This window comes from Mastigoproctus giganteus, chromosome 14 (assembly GCF_048544385.1).
Source record: "Mastigoproctus giganteus isolate SK-2022 chromosome 14, ASM4854438v1, whole genome shotgun sequence".
In the NCBI taxonomy this organism is placed as follows: Eukaryota; Metazoa; Arthropoda; class Arachnida; order Uropygi; family Thelyphonidae; genus Mastigoproctus; species Mastigoproctus giganteus.
Window position 1 is genome coordinate 116,750,112 of NC_143588.1, and position 19,145 is coordinate 116,769,256.

The 19,145-nt window shown below is 37.7% G+C and overlaps 1 pseudogene across 1 annotated transcript; it reads right to left on the reverse strand.

Moving 5' to 3' along the window:
• Positions 1-1,879: 1,879 nt before the first annotated feature.
• Positions 1,880-7,342, reverse strand: LOC150075644 (intracellular coagulation inhibitor 1 pseudogene; annotated as a pseudogene). The gene is made up of 2 exons (XR_016547910.1): positions 7,104-7,342; positions 1,880-3,199 (listed from the first exon to the last, which is right to left on the reverse strand). The product of XR_016547910.1 is annotated as an intracellular coagulation inhibitor 1 pseudogene (transcript).
• Between the last annotated feature and the right edge of the window lie 11,803 nt (positions 7,343-19,145).

Sequence of the window (19,145 nt, forward strand, 5' to 3'; positions counted from 1 at the left end):
GCAATTTGCAGAACTTAAGCCTTTCTTGGTAAGACCATCCCTTCGTTCCCCTCACCAATCTTGTTGCCCTTCTCTGTACTCCAAGTATATGATATCAAAATTATTTTTTGCATCCAGTTCCTTTGTAACCTCATCAATGTATGTGGCTACAAATGTATTCCCCTATATTAGGCGAATTGGGCAAAATTTATCGCCCAATAACAACAGCCTAAAATAGACTACAAAATAATTTAATATAATAAGCGATTAATGAATCTAAATGCTTTGCTTCTTGTGACAAACTTAACACCGGAAATTACATCATAATTTAAATAATCAACATTTTGTATTGATAGAAATCGTGTACAGTGATTAAAGGCTTAGTTACATCTGAATTTATACTATATTTTATATATGCATAATTATTCGATTAAGACGAAACTAATACAATTAAGCTTTTCCTATCCCTAAATAAAAACTGGCCAAATATAAATACAGAATATTAAATTATCAAGAAGAGAAAATTTAAAACGTATACTCTACAAAATTTTGTACTTACGAACGTTAGTTGAGATCCTTAAGCGCCCTCTGCACGTATTTGCACAACTAGTGGTAGTAACGAAATTATAGATATTTATTATTTAATTTAAAAAATAAATAAATCGATATAATAGATAAAGTGTGTTGCACTTAAGTGATAAAGCTAGTAAATAATGTTTAAAACTTGAATTTTCATCTTTTCGACCTAAAAATGTTCCTTTATTAGCGTTAATTTTTTTCAGTTCACCTGTAATTAAGCTGTTACAAGTATAAGAAAAGTCATATGAACAGTCGAGATAAGTCGATGTTTTAAGTTCATAAAATTATCAAAAATTAGCTAATAATATTAATTTTAAAGCATAAGAAGGAAATAGGAAATAACTTCAAATTGAAACACCAAAATTATCTGCTTTTTGATTCTTTTTTTTTTTTAATATATTTTTAATAATAGATTATTGTGAATCGATTCTTGGGAACCTGTTTTTTAACAAACGATTCTCTGAAATATGATTCTTATAACTGTGGAAATACAAATATTGGAATTAAATAATTTGTTAAAATTTGAAATCGATAAACAAATTTCGAGATTACGTATATACATAATCCAAAATTTGTATTTTGTAACAGTTGTAATTACAAAATATTCGAGACTTCTATATTGGTGTGTTAAGGTGAGTTATCTTTATAAAGAAGTCTCTAAGAATTTGTAGATGATTGGAGTACTGAATTTAAACTTTCTAACTGTATTGAATCAGAAATTCTCCCTTATACTTTTCTTGCAAATGAATATGATCTATAAAGATTCAAAATGTTCAATGTCAGAGTTTGCTACATTTGTCAGTTGATGATCATTAATTTACGTGAAAAAAAAAAAAAAAACAATACATCAGATTTGTAGAACACTACGTGTGTATTCAAAGCTTGTTGAAAAATTAGATCTTTAATTGGTACGCAAGGTCTTCAATTGATAAGGTCCTCGGGGAAAAATGTAATTTGTTTTATTGTAACTGCTTACGGCAGCCAGTAAACCAAAGGGTTGATTAAATTTGAACATTAGGTTGCAAAACCCAAATGCGATGTGCTTCTTGCTCTCTTTTAGGAAGAGAAACCAATTTTCTTTGAAGCAACAAGGCCATCTAAGGGTTACTTTTTATACTCTATTGAATATTGATTGCGTGTGTAATAATAGAGATGTTAATTAAGGTTACTGAGGTGAGGTTTCACTTAATAATATTTTCTCTAGTTATGATTTTTTTTTTCTATACATTTATTCTGGAATGTTTGTTTCTAGTATTCGAGATTTCTCTAAGGGTTCAATTCAATACTTACAAAACTATGGCTCCAAGTAAAAAGCCGATATTTTTCAAACAGACAAAATAGTATTGAACTAATACTGTTACTGAACAAAGTGAAATCCATTCATGCCATTTATCTTTACTCTTGCTTCCAAGAAAACATTGTTCCTTCTACAGCTCATTAATCCTTCCACAGAAAAGAATCATTTCATTTCTCTTGTCAACAATAAGAAATAAGAATGGATGATCTACGACAAACCACAAAATGTTTGAACGAACAGACAACGAAGCACCTCCATTTGTTGTGGATGTAGCTATCTCACTTCCTTCTTCGTTCACTTCAATGAAAGCCTTGTGAATAACTGCAGAGACTAAAAGTTTGTGAGTGGTACTGATTCCACTGAAATCTGCACTACTGCTGAAAGCATTCGTCATTTGCATATCTTCAAAAGTCCCTTTCATTTCCTTGGAGTATTCAAATTTAAATTTTGGAACCATGGTAATTTCCACTTCCGCTTTCTTCAGGCTACTGTTGATTTTATTCAGTAGTTCTTGTGTCAATTGAGTCTCTAATGCAGGCAGACCATTTCTCTCTTCTGGAAGCAAAATCCTCATCACAATATCATCACCCTTATAGGGAAGCTCTAAAACTCTCAATTTGTTCTCTTCCATGAAGGCATAAGGAAATATTTGGTCTCTCAAATACATCATAGACACTTCTTTACCAGATGACTCCAGTCCGTTATTGTAAAATGGGAAGTTCCGATTTTCTTTTGGGTCAAACTTCGTCTTCCACGTGCCTTTAAAGTAGACTGCATTCAAAATCATGGAGACAGTGCTTTTATCCAGTGATTCTACAAGTTTCTCAATTTTATGGTTTGTATTTTCTGCAACCCACGAATTAATCTCATTTACAACTTGCTCTCCCTCCTCAAAATCCACATTTCTAACGTGTGCTTTAAAATAAATTTCCAGTTCTTTGATGTACTGTTGGCTGACCTCGAATTTCTTCTCCACCAAAGCAGCATTAGCTACTTGGAGAACGTATTCATTGGCTGATGATTCTATTAGTTCCAGTAACTGCCTGTATTCCTTGGGTATGTTATCATCACTAAGACTGACGTTGTTATAACCCATCGTCTCTCTAATCTCCTGTGCTGTGAGTCCTCTAGCTCCGTATAGCAGCATGGCAATTGCACTGGACAAACTAAATGGAGAATAAAATATGTTTCCTTTTTCAGATGACAGCTGCTTGTGTAGATTTAGAGCAAAATAGTTATTAGCTGATGCCACTTGGTAGGAGGGTTCAGCATTCGATATAGGCGTGCTTGCAATGTAGTACACAAGGAGGCAGATTCCTGAAAAGACCTTTGTGATACCCATGGCTGGAAAAGAAAAGAAAGTAGTTAGCATCACGTAGTATTTTTATTTATGGAAACTAACTAATTGATTAACAGACATGTATAAAGAATCAGAGCATCATTTATCAGACAATTTCTAGATTGGTAGCATTTGATCATCTCAGTTTAAGTTAATAGAAAAAATCAAAGATAAAATGGTAATACAGTGGATAAACTGCTTTTTATACCAACAGTATTTACTGTCGACATACAAAGCACTTTGAACCGTTAGGCACTATTTTTAGTACATATAATTACAAAATATATTTGGAGGAAGCAGTAATAGAACAGGAAAACATAACATATTGCTGATTACTGCAAAGAATGCTGAGAGACCAGTTATGAAGCAGAGCATACTAGTGAAAATGAACATGTCAGGGCCGGTGCGGCTCCTTATTTATTTTATTTTTTTTAAAATTGAATAACAAGAATAAATAGGTCGACTCCATACTGGTTTATGTGGTAAAAATACCTGAATAATTTAAAATGTTGTACAGACGCTGAATAAAATGGGAAATATTACTTCGAACTGAAGAGCAGCCAGAATTAGAGAAAATCAGACTTCCTACTTATTTTGTGTTTAAAAATAAAAACTGTCATATTAGGACAACCCGAGAATTCCCTTATTCACCAGTGTGTGTATTATGTCTTTAAATTACGTTTGTCCTCTGGTCGGTTTGTCTGACGAGACTCGAGTTTATTATTATCAATTTATTTCTCTGGTGAGGAGACACCTCTGGGACAGCTGTTGGCTAGAAGGATGTGAGTTACATTGAAAGGTGTGAAAAGTACCCCATGAGCAAAACGTTACAAAGTCCATGTGACGTTGTCCCTGAAAGATTGAATAGAGAATTTTGAAATACATGCGTAATTATGATTTCATATTAGAATATTTCAAATTTTGATATCTTAAGTTGACATCTAGAATAATGAGAAGACATAGTTAGCATTAGTAGAGGCATATGATGCAAGAAAGCAAGCCTATGCAGCATCAGCCAAAAAAAATAAAATAAAATAAATAATAATAACCTTCCTATTTCACCCCTCCTTTCGTTCCAAATGTCTGTTCAGCTCAGCCTTAAATTTATTTAGGCTATCAACTTCCACAACAAAAGATGGAAGTCTGTTCCACCAATCAACTACCCGCTGACTAAAAGCAAATTTCCGCACATCTATTCTACAACTGTCTTTCCTCAATTTGAACCTATGCCCCCTCAAGTTCTTAATCTGAGCAAGAGGAAGAATCCCATCAGCATTCAGCTTGCTCATCCCATTCAAGGCCTTATACACCTCAATCAGATCACCTCGCAGGTGCCTAGTCTCCAGGCGCTGCAATTTGCAGAACTTAAACCTTTCTTGGTAAGAACACCCCTTTGTTCTCCTCACCAGTCTTGTTACCCTTCTTTGTACTCCTTCTAACAATTCTACATCCTTCCTAAAATGAGGCCTGCAGACCTCATTACACCTAGAGTACACAGTACTCTACGTGTGACCTGACCATTGCCTTGTACAATAAGATAAGCACCTCCCTGTCCCTGTTAGCAAAATTCCTATATATCATTGACAAGCCTCCATGACCTGCCCTGGCAGGACGTCTGCACTGCTCAGCGAACTTCATATTTGGCGACACAATTATCCCCAATTAGTTACAATCAGTTGAAAGGGATCAAAATTAAATGCAGTTTTGGGCCGAGTAGCTGCGCACTAAAGTTGCACGATACGACAGGAGTCGGCAAATATTTGCAATCTGTAGGCGTTATCGTTACAGAGCTTTTCCCCTTTCATTTCTTAGTTGATTGAAGAGTTCTATCGTGTTAACTAGAAAAAAGCGACTTAGGCTGTCCAAATTTTTTAAATTGCTTTGAAGAGGAGGTCTTGTTTCAGCATTCCTAGGGGCTTCTCGATGAGAGTGAAACAAACCGTCAATGCTAAGAGCATCTAATCTTCCTGTTAGTAGTTGGGCTAATGGGAAAATGTATCTTGTGTTAATTGTTTGTTTCTCGGGAGGAACACTGAGATTGGAAAATATGATGGCTCTAGAGATAGTAAATGGGTGATTCGGGATCCTGTTCAGCCATCTCAAGAGCCAGTATTCAATACTTAGGAAAGCTTTCAGGTTGCTGGGTGGGGCGGAGGACCAAATTTGTGAAGCATAAAGTGGGATGGGACGCATACATTTCAATATATACTTTTTAACAAGATCTGGGTTTCTAATGCCAATTAACTCCTGTTAGGCAGCCCAGAGCGAAGCATATGTTTTTGCTTTGATGTAATCAAAGTGTTCGGAAAATGTTAGTCGCTCATCCCATTTTAGGCCAAGGTCTACATGCGATTTAAACTGTGGAACTTCCCATCCGCTTACCATTGTAGAGGTATTGTTCCTGCTTTTTTTTTCTTTGTAATTTTCATCTGGGCAGATTTGCTTGGGTTTTAATGTAGTCCAATACAGTCGCGGTAATACTCCAGTTCATTTAATTGTGTTATTGGCTTGTTGATTTGTTTACTTAATTTGTTGTAGATCTTTAGATTTGAAGAAGAATTTCAGGTCATCAGCATATATAATAAAGTTGTCTTTATGGGATGCAAAAAATGGTTCCAGAGTTGCAGCAAATAAAAGTGAGGAGAGAACGCCTCCTTGTGGCACTCTCTGCGAAATGGAGTAATGGGCAATAAAATCACCATTAGAGATTTTGAGGCGTCTTTTCTTCAAAATGTTACATCAAATTTTCAGGAGATTGTCTTGTATTTTGAAGTAGAAAGATAAAATTTGTTCCACAGTCGTTATCGAGATATTGTCAAAAGCTGCGGATGTATCAAAGAAGATAATATCGAGCTGCTCCTTATTGTTGAGAGTTTTTTGAATGCGAAAAAGGGTTTCGAGGAGATTTGTGACAGTCCTGAGGGGGAAACCTTACTATCATCACCCGACCGACAAATCTACAGAGTGAAAAAGAAAAAAGCCCATAAAAGCTCCTCTCTTCATTGAAGATATTCGAACTCGGGCTTTTTCCACCCGATGTGTGGAAGTAGGGTAATTATAACTACTGTGCTATTTGCGTAGACTGCTTATTTTGTCCTGCGATCCAAATCAGTGTTATTCGGACAGTAGGTGTTAATAATTAACAAAAAGATGGTATTCAGTTAATAATGCTGTACGAAAATTTGAGAGGCTTCATTGTTCTAATGGATAGAGTTCTATTAATAAATGTGGAACTGGATCTAAAACTAACAAGAATTTGGAGTTCGCATCGCTACCAAAAAGGAAAAAAAAGATAAAATTACTGTAAGTTATTGTAATAGGGTTTTAGGAGCATCATCAACTAAGGTCATATTGCTCCGTATATACTGTCTGTAAATTGTGTGTTCTGAGATCGATTTGCTGGACGAAAAACCCGAGTTTCCGGGAGATAAAACCATCTACCCTTACTTGGGACCAACTTACTCAGCCATGTTGTGAAAAAGGTCTATAAAAATTTCTCACATCATCAACGGGACTGGAACTTGGGTCTTTTCAACCCAGTGTTGTGGAGAACAGTGATTCTACCAACTGTGTTACCCACGAGGGCAATTACTGTCCAAACACGGCATAGAACAATCAACAGTTTTAGTACCGATTAACAATATCAATTCGTGGCTGAATCGGAGTCACAGAGTTCTACTAAATATCGAAACAGGTTCTTAAAGTTTTGATAAAATGTGATCTCTTGTGTTAGACAAACAATTTGCAGGTAAGACACTTCCAGGAGTATAAAATATAATTCAATTCAATCTCTCTCTCCTCTCAGTTAAAATACATATTAAACTGATCTTATTAGGTCCATACACTTTTGTGTACCAAATATTCTTCATGGATATCTTCTAAAACTAATTGTAAACTATTAATACATACCTTGAGAAAGAAACAGTTCAAAATAAAGGCGATTCCTACACACAACGTTAATTATAATGTCAGGAGATCGACTTTGTCAGGTGTTACCAACACTGGACTTCTCAAACTTTTGAAATCCGGTTTATTCTTACTTACAAGACATTTATAGGTTACACTAGAACATTAGTGAACTAGTCTTCAGAGACATGCGTGATGACTTCACCACTATCTGGTTTACATATTTAACCATTTGTCTTAGACAAGCCCATTGCTAACAACACGGGAGCAAAAAGAAAACCACGATACGGGAATTTCCTCGTACTGGATTAGATAATCATGACAACAGAGTCTCACACACACACACGTTTCACGAATACCTGTTTGTGCAAAAATTCAGGGCATCTGTTTTTATTTTAGCTGTTATCCCAACTTCAGAAGCATTGTGAGATATACTGAATAGTTGTATTAGCCAATCATTCGTTGAATGAAGGTTTAGGGGAAATTATAGATTCTTTTCCCCATTCCATTTCCTCTAGTTTCAGATGCTCGGTCGTTGTTGAAAAAAATGAACTATTTGAATAACGCGGAGTAACACATCAGTACGTTGCAAACACGTCGCGATGATTGAAAAGAGTCGTAATAACTGAAAAGAGTATGTATGTAATCATTCATAAATAGCGCATGCTTTGAATACTTTATTTTGATGTATTTTAAACAAAATGAGTTCAGTAAATACATTTTTAATTTCTATCTTGTATGAGGTGCAAACTAAAAGTTCCTGGACTGGAACAATAAAATTAATTTAGACTTGCATTAGTTACACCCTGTTCACTTCAGAATAGTGACTTCCAGGGTTTATACATCGATCCCAGCGCTTTTCCAAATCTTTGAAGCACTTCTGCAACTCCTATTCCGTGATTCTGTCCAAAACTTTAGGGGATTCAACATGAATCTTTGCGATGTCATCAAAATTTCGACTTTTAATTGGATTTTCATATTGGGGAATAGGAAGAATTCACAGAGGGCCAGTTCGAGAGAGTAGGAAGGGTATGGGACTATCTCCATTTTGTAAATGGCTAGAGACTAGTGAACAACAAAGCGGTGAGGATTAGCGTATTGTCATGATGCAAACTGCCAATTCTGAGTGCACCATTTTGGCGTTTTCTCCTGAAATTCCTCAAACAGCTTAGGACTCCCGATATACAATTGGCAATTTGGCTCTGCTGAAGGAACTCTTGATGAACAGTTCCCTTATTACCCAAGAAAACAATCAACATGCTCTTGACAATTTATCTGACGTGCCTTACCTTTTCAATGATGAACCTTTCCACTAGAAGGACGGTTTTTTTTTTTTTTTTCTATTTTTGGTCACAACCAACTTTGGAAACGAAGTTTCTCTCCTTTTCGGCCTGTATAAGTCTTTGCACATAGAAAGCCGGCATAAGATCCTTCAAGAAGGATCTGCATGTTACATGTCAGAAATTCTGAGAAAGGCCAGGGACCCACTTTTAACTTACTATAAATTAATAAACGGAAGAAAGTATGAACACAAAGAGGTAATTATTAAAGTTGAACGAAGCGAAAAGTTTATCTGAATCTGGAGAATATTTTACAGAAAAGAATTTGTGAGTTGACTGAGCATTAGCAGCACTCCCCTTGTGTGGGAATGAGCTAATTTGTGATGCTGCAGAAGACTGAAAGCCCGGGACGGCTGATATAACATTGCAGTTCGCACATGTGGCTATCACTTTTTGAGTGCCTGCGAAGAATTGTTCGACATAGAGATTTTTCCATCTTCGGAAGTGGGCCACGAAGTAGGGAGGAATAAGTACTCTGGTGAGGCAAACCCTGGGACCGCCTGAGCTTTCCAGGGAGGGCCTCTCCCACCCAGATATCCTCGTGAACTTTAATGTATAGTGCTACAGGTCAAGTGGTACAGGGGCTCTCCCTCTCCCCCATCTTTCCGTTGTGTACTTTTGTTAAGCAATACAAACTCTGTGAAGGCCAAAAAGCGTGCATTGATGTGTGGTCTGCGTCGTGTTGTGTTTTGTTAAGTTCGTCTGTTATTCATCTGGCTTCTTAGCCGCGAAGTGCTTGGAAAACCAAGGCCTCTCCGTTTCCCATCCATTACCATGAAGCTGGGGCGAACCGTGGCGTGGCCTTAGCTTGCCAGGAAGGGTCCTCTAGAAAATAAAAAAATGTGAAGTTTTGTTGGAAAGAAGAGTGGGATGACATTTCTAGCTTGGAGGGTACGTGAAAGTGAAGAAGGTGGATGATAGGAAGACATCCCCCGGGAATACAGACGAATTGGGGGAGAGAAGAGACAGCCCTGTAGAGGCAACCCACCGTCCACTGTGGAGACTGTTTAGAACAGCAAAAATGTTTAGGGTGCTAAAGCCCACCAGACGGTGTCGGGATGCGAGGTGGTGAAGGGGTAGGCAATATCCTGGGTGTTTAAGAGATTAAAATCATTGGATCAGAGCACCCTTTTGTGGGGAGAAAAAGGGATGGTTGCTGTTGGGCTATTATATTATGTTGAAAAATCCCATACTGGTCAGAATAGCTGTAGCCATTGTCGCCTTGCCATCCACAGCATGGCATCAGCACAAGTAGTGTGGGGGGGGGAGCATGCACATTGTGTATTTTTCGCAGGCCCCAACAACTCATTCGACAATCTCAGAGTTTACACACATGATCAGAAATATTTTTACCACAATTACACATCTTAACTTGCAAGGGAGTATTTAATTTTTTATTTTTTTTGGTGGGAACACGTATTCAGAGTGCAACATTCAAGAGATAATTAGGACATTCTCATGTACTCTTTCACCTAAAAAACATAGAATCACTCATTACAGCACTCTAAATATAGATCAGCACACACTTTTTTTGCAGGTTAAGGATCCTATGAACAATTACACTGGATAGTCATACCAGGGAGAGACTGGGATCTGGAAATGAGTTTAATCCATTCTTTTCCATCTATTTTTCTGTTGTCACTTCATGAACCTTCATACTCAATCTGGTCATTGAGATACTCAGCAACTGCAGCTTTTTGTCTATCATTGTAAGAGTGATTGCTCGTTATCAGCTAATAATCTTAATTGAGTATTATAATCCTGAAAAGTGAAAAATTCCGATAAGAAAAGCATATTTCTTGGTATAAGTCTACTTCAGAATCGATTGTAGGGTTGCAGGGGATGAGTTCTTCAGAATTTTTCCAGGTCACGAGGCATCACCATATCGTACCTTAAACTGCGTTTATTATACGGTCGGATTTCTTGTTTAGCTGGATGAAAACCTTTATAAACAAAAATATGAATCCGCCTCAGTGATTGATTTTTTGACCACGATATGGAAAACCAAGTGATTTTCAGAGTTCCTTCCGTTCCATCATGATGTATTTCTACATTTCAACCGTCGATAAGAATCATACAGGAGTAGATAAGGTGAGTTGAGCTTGTTTTTATTCAACTTAAGAAAAGATTAAGTTTATGTTTATCTGTATCGTAGAGTTGACTCAGCGCCTCCTTAGCCAAGTGGGCAGGAGCAGTAGCGCGCAACACACGCTTCTTGATTAGACCTGGGTTCGAGCCTGTGACCACCAAATACGGAGGATGCGGAAGGTCAGGGAATGACCACTGCATATTTCCAGCCAGGATAAAGGGTGAGGGTTGGCGTCAGGAAGTGCATACGTAAAAATTGCATGACAAAAAAAACAATAAAACGCTGACCCCCATATATAATGGGAAAAAGCGAGGACAAAAAAGAAAAGTGTAGAGCAACTTGCAACCTCGTGCAACTTTTTGAGAAAAGATTATTTCTGTAGTTATATTTCCTTAATTCATTAAGCTGCTCGGTTATTCTTTGAAATGTAATGTGTAAAAACAAGACAAACTTCAAATGAAATTCTAAATTTAATGAACATTTCAAAGGTACAGTGATTATATTGAAACAGTTAAAATGCAGTTGATGAAAAGTGTAGAAGTAATTTTGCTAGTCCCTCTGAACGTTTCTTGATATTCATACACAACGAAGGAAAACTTGTTTCTTAGTACTTTTTGGATTCTGAGAATGGAAATAAGCTGGTAGACTTGTTTTTGAAGTTTAGGTGAAAGAAAGAGCAATACAGAAAGAAAGGACAAAAGAAAAATTGCTGAGAGAGAAAGAAAGAGGAAAAAAGAAATAAATTTTAATAGAGCTGAGCTGGTAAACTTATTTTTTGAAGTTTGAGTGGCAGAGAAAGCGAGAAAAAAAAAGGAAGAATGCATACAAAGGAAGAAAGAGATACTGAGAGAAAGTGAAAGAAAATAGAAAGAAGGCGGAAACAAAACGAGTGAGGGAGAAGAGAGAAATGATTTCCATTTCACCTAGAGAATTAAAGGGAGTGAGAGAGGAGAGAAAGAGAATTATATAAGTAGCCAGGGTCGGCAGCGAGAGTCTCGTTCAAGGAAATAGTACATCTTTAAATCGAGGCTAGCACGTTGCTGATGTAGTAGTCTCAATGACATGTTTTCTCCTTTGAGGGAAAGACAAGTAGGCCACACTGGCTTTTTCTTGTCAGGAGCATGTCAACTGTAGTACTTATGATAGCTGTATGCCTTTTTCCAGATAACAGTGGTCATACATCATATCTTGAAGTTATCTTGAAACAATCATTTCTCCAGTTGTAGTAACAGTGATGTTTTTTAGGAGCATCAGCGACTAAGAACATATGGCTCGATGTATATTGTCTCTAAATTACTTGTGTTGTTAGGTTGATTTTCTGTTCGCTGGACGAAAAACAGAGTTTCCGGGAGAAAAAACCATTCTACCATCGCCTGAGACCGAATAACTCAGCCATGTTGTAAAAAAAGTCCATAAGGATTCCTCACATCATTGACGGGACTCGAACTCGGGTCTTTTCCGCTCGATGTGAGGAGAATGGTGATCCTACCAACTGTGCTATCACGAGGACTCATTTCTCCAATCTTCGCTTAATGTCAGCATGATGTTATTCATCAACATACAATGCCCAAACATGTCGTGAGCGATTTCTTAGCTAGCCAACCAGCTTATGTGAGACATTAACCTTTAAGAATTAATTGTCAGAGGAACCAAATTATAGTTCCCGGGACTTAATCATACATTCCAGTGGGATTTCTCAAGATATATCTGGCTATGACCAATTAAAAGCAAAAGCATTCAATCTATTTCCAAAGAAGAAACTCCTTTCTGAATTAATATGCTCCTCTCTGAGCTTCATTCTTTTCTCTTAATATTTATTTTTACTCAACGAGATCTGAAAAGAAAGTTGTAATAGTAGAATTCTTAAATCTTACGCCGAAAGAAAAGATTTTTAAGCGGATTTCTTATTCTTAAACTGGAAATGTTCTCACCGAATTTCATCATCAGTAGTACAAATCGATGTTAGACAGTGATGAAAGGACACGTGCAGGCTTAGATTCGTGGGAAGGGAAGTAATGTGTAACATTATCAATATCAGAGTTGTCTGGTGACATCCATACCTAATTTAAGAGGAAGTGATCAGGGATACACAGAAAAATTGCAAGTTTTAGGTGGAGTACATTCGTTATCTGGGTCAGACTATCAAGGCCAAATGTAGTTCTAGATTTAAGAGCAAGTAATAAGCATCTTCGACAGTACAATCGAATTAATTTAATGGGAACATTGTCCTCGGTCAGTAAAAGTAAATGAAAAAATTAACAGGAAACATTAAAAAAATCACAAGTTTGGGTGACTACGAGGGAGGTATCAAAAAGTTCGTACCCTGACCTAGATAAAACATCAGTAGGAAGATGCCATTTTAAATATAAGTTGTCTACATATTCAATAACTAACATTTGAAATTTCATTCCCTTAGATGATCGTACACCAGAGGCAGATCCCGGAATCTGAGGAAGGACGCTGTGGTTGATAAAGTGGAGTATCGAGCAGTGATCAAGTTCCTGCGTTTGCAGGGCAAGGAAGCTCAAGAAATTGACGAAGAAATGAAAGCTGTGTATGTCATTTTGTCATCAGAAGAATTGTCCATTCTATGACATTGTAAAAAAAAGTGGAAACGGGAGTTCCAGTGTGGTCTTTGACGAGCCAAGAGAAGGAAGGCCATCAACATCCACAGACAGTGAGACGGTTGCAAAGGTTGAGCAGCTGGTGCTGAGTGACAGACGTGTGACAATTCATTTCATCGCAAATGCAGTGGGAATTAGTTATGGGCCTGCCCACAGCATATTACATGACCTCAAAATATTAGGGCCGCCCATAATTTCTTATATATGCCCTTATATGTATTCCTTCTGTAAACTGCTTGTGTTGTCTGGTCGATTTGCCTGTTTTTCTGGAAATAAACCCAGTTTCTGGGGGAGGGGAAACCTTTCTATCTACTCCTGAGACCCACTGACTCAGCCACAGAATGCAGAAGCCGTTTTTGTTCAACGAGGTTGCAGTTGCTACTGTGGAGAAGAGACGGAGAGGGTGCCACGTCTTGTTCCAATCTTCATGCGATGTGCGATTGTTGCCACCAAAAATAAGGGACGTCCATTTACGTGGCCAGTTAATGTGTGAAGGCTTGTGTAAAACCAAAGCTGGTTAATTTTTGAGGTAGTGAATTGAATATCAGGTAAAAAACATTTGGTCGCTGCTTATTTGGTCAAGGAATTCCATCTCACCTGCCATCTTTTAAGTAGCTCACTTCAACATTTCGCTTTTTCGTTCTTTGGATGGGTGGTGGGATCATAGATCAAATCGGAAAAAGTTAGAGGAACTCCTCTACGAATATAACAAGAAAAAACTTTGTATGTGAGATACAGATCCAGAGGTAATAAGCCTGCAATATCTTGTAAAGATGCAGTTGAAGCTAATTTTACAAGTACTCAGAGGAGTTAGAAAAAGGTTCTTTGAACACTGTCTGGTTTGGTTTGAACTGTGGTAAGTTAGGATCTGTAAAAACACCATATGCTAGCTGCATATGTGACGATTAGAATAAAAAAAACTGCGTAATATAGAATTCTGAGAGTTCCCTTTTTCAAACCCCAGTCCTGCCTGGAGATTTTGATTGCCCTATGCCCACTATAAGCGGTTCGAGACAATTGGCAAAGACAGTCCATTAAACCAACAACCGATAAATTACTTTTCAAGGAAATATCATAATCAAAGTTTATATGAAGACATCCTTAATTTATTTTTCAAAGTCTATTCCACACTGGTGGTGCGCGCTGGTTCAGGATCTTACCGATACCCACCATCAGAACATGCTTCTGGTTCAGGTGGACTGAAGGGAGTTGTATCTGGTCAATTTTCAGTCCACCTGAACCAGAAGCATGGTCTGATATTGGGTATCGGTAAGATTCTGAACCAGCGTGCACACCAACCCTGATGCCCAGAGTATGGAAGCAAAAGTCACCCCAGGATTCCATTACACAAGAAGCCTAGCTTCAGGATAAAAACTTGCCACCACCAGCATGGTCTCATGATAGTTATCGGTAAGATTCTGAACCAGCGTGCACACCAAACCTGATGGGTAGAGTATGGGATCAAAGGTCTCCCCAGGCTTCCACTACACATGGACCCAGATCCAGGATAAAAACTTGGCACTGTCCCGCTGGCTAATGGAGTTAATCCCTCACCTATAAATTAACTGCTGGCAACGCCTCTTGCCTGTATGCACATCAGGGCGCATCGGCAAGAGGAGTGTGTCATTAAGAATATAATCTCTTTTTATCTACCTTAGATTTGCTGTTTTCTATTGTAATGGCACATCAGAACTTAATACTTTAGAATCGTAATTTGTTTATTGTAAAATTGGTAATTGTATTATTGGTAACTGTAACAGTAATATTCAAATTCGAAATCCTTTCTATTTTCATTTTCCCCAACAGCATGGTCTGATGATGGGTGTTGGTAAGATACCCGAAACGTCACCTTAATGTGTAGTAATTTAGGTGAACAGCCTAATAAACTATATTAGTAATTTCACGTGGTATAAGAGTCGTAATAATAAAAAAAAATAAAACCCTAAAGTGTATCGTGATTCGTCTGACCACATGATTTCTTCCATTGTCCAATCACGACGTCCTCGGCACTGCTGCAAACGCATTTTCCTGATCCCCTCCCCCCAAAAAAATAAAGGGGCTTCCCAATAGAAAGGCGACTCCAATACCATGCGAAGGAAATTCTTCAATTCTTTGCGCATGGTACAGGTGGAAATATGGTAGTTCTGGGGTTGAAATCCGATGTTATTTGTTGCACACAGGATGTCCTATTTTAGCCTATAGTCTTCCTTAAAGTACGACGGCTTCGATCTTGAAGTAGGGGTTTTCTGCCACATTTACGCCTCTGAGGTGTGGAAGAACCGCACCCTTCCCAGTCATTAAAAACCTTTGAGATGGATGATTTTGAGAAACCGGTTATGTCTTTCGTTTCTTGAATCGTGGCTCCTGCCAAACGTGCGCCCACGATGAGTCCTTTTTAAAACAAAACTTTTTTTCTATAAAGTGGTTATACTACCCACTTATAATTACGTGGCTGGAACCTGGTCCCATCGTGCCGGGCTCTCCACTTTTCAAAATAAATTCAATAAACTATTAAATTTCAAAATAAATACAGCTTTTTACTACTTCTCGTTAAAGCACATAGAGCTGTTTCCGCGCATGCTCTACAAGTTTTATCCAGTTCTATTCCCCATGATCTGTATTTCCCACTGTTAATGCTAAAAGACCCAGATTCCAATCCCATCAATGACATGAGCTTTTATGGGTTTTTTTCATTCCGTGGCTGAGTTAGTAAGTCTTAGGAGAGGACGTTTGTCGAGTTAAGTCTCATCACTCCCGCGCAAAGCGAATATTAATCACCCCTAAGACATTTCTTTCACTAAATACTTCAACTTGGTTGCATACCAAATAATAAGTTAATTTCAATTCAGGTATTCTCTGGTGAGTGTGTGGAGAACGGTGATTATACCAGCTGTGCTACACACGAGGGTTTTAGATGTATCTAATAAAGTGGAACTCGTTGTATGTTATCCTGATAATGTGTGCGCGGTTTCTAAATTACAGCCCAATGCACTTCAACTTTTTATGGGTGTAAGAGTTTCTAAAAATGGTGTTAGGATTCGTAGAGGATGCCATACAAAACTGGGGATGGAATTATTTTGGCCCTTTCTCTAACGAAAAATTTAAAGCACGCATACTTGAGATGTGAAGAAACTGTCATATTACGGATTCATTTTTCTTTTTTTCATCAAGACTCTCTCGAAAACATGATGAAAGATAGAATTACTTCGTGCCTATGACAAAGTGCAAGGATTCCTGCAAATCACTTTTTGTAATATTGAAATTTGAATAAAACTCTTTTGAAGATAAAATACGTGATATTCTGAAATTAAAGAAAAATATGAAACAGTAAGCGAATTCAGAATCGGTTTACACAGCCTGACTCCGACCCTAATAGGACAGTGAATCACTGGCACATTCACTGTTCAATTAGGGGCGATACAGAGTCGCCGCTAGTAGTTTTATATACAGAGTCCTAGTTCTCCTGGAACTAGGATTCTGTATATAAAACTACTCAACTTCTAGTTTGAAGTCTAAGACTTCTTCATTTACATCGAATATTGATGATGAAGTCTTCCACTCTCCCCACGCTCTCTTTTTGTTTTCTTTTACTTCCCATGGATCCATCTGTTGACCCCTCGCTTTACTATTCTTTCCAAACCCCCTCCCAGATTCATACTTCTCCAATTTAAATAGCATGTCTCTTCTTCTTCTATTGCATCTGCTTGGGACTTGTCCTAGATACATGCAGCAGGACGACAGTAGATCTTGGCGACCTCCACTTGGGACGCGGTGACCAGGTGTTGCTGTTTCTCACCTGCTAATTGCTAGATGTCGCCGACAACACAACAGGACATATCATCAAACTTACACATTCAACACACTACATACAAATGGCCGGCTTTGGCGCAAGCTTCTTCACAAGATGTACAACAGCTAATGGGGGAAGCCCTGGGGTCCGCCACAAGACATGAATATCCCCTGAATATTTCATATTCTGAAAGTTCAAATGTAATGATTTTGTTCAGCAGAAGAGTTTCTCAACTGTATTTGGTAAAATGTTTTTATGAATGTAACAATAAAGGAGAATGCTATTAATGGAGATTCAGTCTGATTATTGTCACATTCAATTTGGATTCAGTCGGATTATTATCAAATTCAAATTAGATTAATCTGATTATTATGAAATTGTTAAATTTGACTAGCAGATGTTATGGCTGTGTTAATGTAGCTCACAAAACATTCATTAGGAAAATTCCTGTGGTGATGAAATATGATTAATGTACATTACTTTATCCCAGTTTTTATTAACCGGACAACATGACACAGCTAGAGTTCATTTTTTGTATAAAATTTAAAAAAATGAAATATACTTTCCCTGGACTCACTGTGCAATTTACCTCCATATGACCTCGCGGAGTTACTCTTTTCTAAATTCTGGTTATAAACACTATTCTTCCACACCATGTGGAATCTTGCCCATGCGGGAAGTAATTCTGGTGGGCCTCCAATAAAAATCGGACAAGAATAACATTGTTTTTCTTATGAAAAATCAGATTTTTCATCATTAAAGAAAGAATTTGAGTGGGGATTCATTGAAATCGGAGACCACTTACCAAGACAGTTAGTGGGTTTTAGGAACATGGGCTACTAAGACCATATTGCTCCATGTATATTGTCTCTAAATTGTGCGTGTTCTTTGATCGATTTTCTGTTTCCCTAATGAAAATCCTAGTTTCAGTGAGAAAAAACCCATGCTACCCTTACTTGAGACCGACTAAATGAACCACATTGTGAAAAAGGCCCATAAAAATTCCTCATCGACAGGACTCGAACTCATGTCTTTTCCTTTCCGATGTGGGGGAGGACGGCGATCCTACCAACCGTGCTACTCATGAGGGCTTACACCAAGGGAATCTTGTTTGCATGTTTCTCGCAGGTATGCAAGATTTCACGATGGATGCGAGACTCAGGAGGCTATTAGTTACCATGCATGGCAAACTCCAATGGTTCATTTAATGATAGAACAATTTCCCATCAACAGAGAAACAATTAGTGTAATTCTGATAGAAGATTTGGCCAACGAATGATCCGCTCAAGGTTCGTTTCTCACTGTTTGATTGAAATGGCATTGAAGATAATCAATGCCATGTCTGTAATGGTGGCATTTTTTAGCTAAACATTCAAGTAGGCAGTCGAAACGAACTTTAGGATGGGCACTATCAGATTAACTGAAGAGGATATACACCGCATATCTGGTACAGAAAAGTTTTGTTTAAAATTTCTTAAAATTTAATTTCTATACTTTTTTAGATAGCCCTGTAGATTAATTAACTCTGTACTAGAGTGATATTGCAAGGGAGAGATGAATTTTTATCAGTGTGGCCTGGACTTGTGGGTAAAAGAAATCTATTATGTAGAGACGCTATTCATGTGAACAGAGGTGGTGTAAGAAGTTTTGCGTATATCGTTCAGGATACTTTAAGCGTTTAGAAAAACTGCTAGTTAGGAGGAGAAGATTAATATCTTTATCTGATGGCATGGGTCAAAGTATTTCCTGCACACAGTTCAGGAATGATTGTTTGTTACGGCAACAGCCGATTTTGGAAAACGGTTCTGAAGGTGGCAACGTTTCATATGAGCAGGAATATAACGCTATAGGATTGTAAACTATAGAAGAATACTTATTCTTAACAATGTGTACAGTAATATCAGGAGTGTTGACAAAAAATGAGTGAATTTGAACATTAGGACAACTAAGGCTGACATAAAAATTCCTCACGTGTCGACAGGAGTCGAACTCATGACTTTTCGACTCGATTTGGGCAGAATAGCAATTCTCCCATCTCTTCTACCCACGAGTGCTCGTCATTGGGAACAAACGTTTTAAATGAACTGGATGATTTTTATTTATAGTCTGTTGTTGAGAACTTCTTAAGGAACAACAAGGATCCAGAATACAAGAATATAGTTAAAAATATGTCGGAAAACTTCATGAAGCTGGGCTGCGACA